This window comes from Pecten maximus, chromosome 4 (assembly GCF_902652985.1).
Source record: "Pecten maximus chromosome 4, xPecMax1.1, whole genome shotgun sequence".
NCBI lineage: Eukaryota > Metazoa > Mollusca > Bivalvia > Pectinida > Pectinidae > Pecten > Pecten maximus.
In genome coordinates, this window is record NC_047018.1 from 10,805,150 (window position 1) to 10,806,896 (window position 1,747).

The 1,747-nt window shown below is 32.5% G+C and overlaps 1 long non-coding RNA gene across 1 annotated transcript; it reads left to right on the forward strand.

The window, feature by feature from the left end:
* Positions 1-307: 307 nt before the first annotated feature.
* Positions 308-1,360, forward strand: LOC117325216. Its single transcript, XR_004532217.1, has 3 exons — positions 308-323; positions 688-814; positions 1,315-1,360. It is a non-coding gene; the product is annotated as an uncharacterized LOC117325216 (long non-coding RNA).
* Positions 1,361-1,747: the final 387 nt, after the last annotated feature.

The following is a 1,747-nucleotide window of genomic DNA, read 5'->3' on the forward strand; positions in this document are numbered from 1 at the left end:
ACAATGTATGTAATTTGTTGTTAGCCCACCTTCCTACTTCTATGATTACTGCAGAGCAATTTTAAATGAAGTAAATAGGAAATCTTGCCCTTGATGATATATTACATATTACTTATGAGATGACAATTTGTTTATTATTCTATGGATACTAACAATTGATTTTTCTTTTAGGTACCTCTTGAGAACTTTGATCACGTTCTCTTGCCCATTTGCCATCAACATCATTGGATTTTACTTGCGGCATCCATGCTCACTGGCAAAGTCACCATACTTGATTCTGTTCCAAATGAATCAAGGGCCAGACAGGTTTTTGATCATTGGATGTAAGTTTTAAATGGAAGAATCCCCTTTTATTAGAGTTTAACAATTTACAATTCAAATAAAAAGGGTTTATAAAAGAAGATATCATTTCAATATTAAATGCTGTAGAAGCCAAGTGAGAACACCACAATTTAATAAAAGTTTATATCCAGACAACATTAAACAGTTTAAAAAATCTTTTACAATTTTCAAACTATATATACATGTGATATCTAGTGTGCAAAAGACTTTACACCGCTTTAAATATGTGTAGAAAATATTCACATAGAAATATTTAACTGGTGAAAAGTAGCACTTCCATTGAAACTATTTGAAATTATTTAAAATTATTTGAAATTGTAAATTAATGTTTTATTTTTGGTTCAGGAACTTCATGAATGCTAGATCTACACTGTCCATCACTGACCACAAGAAACCTATCAAGTGGACTAGAGGTCAGGCACAGTCTTCTGTACAAGAAGATGGAAGCTCGTGTGGAGTGTTTGTATTAATGGTAAGTGTTAAATAGTTTTTGCTTTTAAGTTATAAGCACCATAATTCATGGTGGAATATATAATGAGGTTTAATAAAAGTCAAGTTAGCTGAATTGATCAATTTTCCAATAGAAAAAAAAATTAAAATATTAGGCTGTTCTTTTGCATCTCTATTTACATTTGTCATTTGACACAGCAATGTTGGCTCTGCAAATGTATATGCTTCAAAACAATTGACTTTATAAAACATTTCAGAAGTATAGAACAATCTGTTTAATTTGAGGTGCAGCAGTGATCCTCATAACATTGAAAGACAATTTCTTAACATTGGCAAGAAATAATGACATTAATATTTTGATGATACTCAGATTTCAACGATAACTGAAATTCATCTCAAGCCACAATTATTGAAATTTACGGTTATCGCTTGTGTGTGTGGTTAGCTGTTGTCTACAAACCTTATATTACCAGCTATAAGTTATAGTATTTAACAGAATAAATAATGTAAATTTCATTTCAGAATGCAGAAGCTATACTCTCGAATGTTCCACCAACGCTTATGAGGCTAGTGCATGTACATAATAAAGACAGCATGCACTTCAGCGCCCTGCTTAAGACGTCAACATCCAGTAAAGAAAAGATCAGAAGATGTGACCTTCCATTTTGTGTAGACCCAGTGAAATCCAAGCATAAGATGACCCAATGTCCCACATGCGAAAGACGGAGTCACAAAGTTTGTCTGGGTCTGGATGAGGAGCAAGCAGTAAAGACTTGCATCTTCTGTTCCTAGATGCTAATATGTTATGTTAGCAGTTCCAGTCAAGCAAACGAACAATTTGATTTGATAAAGGAGTATAAGTTTGTTATAATCATGTGACTTTTTTGATGACAATAGGTGATATATGGTGATCTTATTTATTTTTTGGTCACATGAGACAAAGTTTTAAGTGACC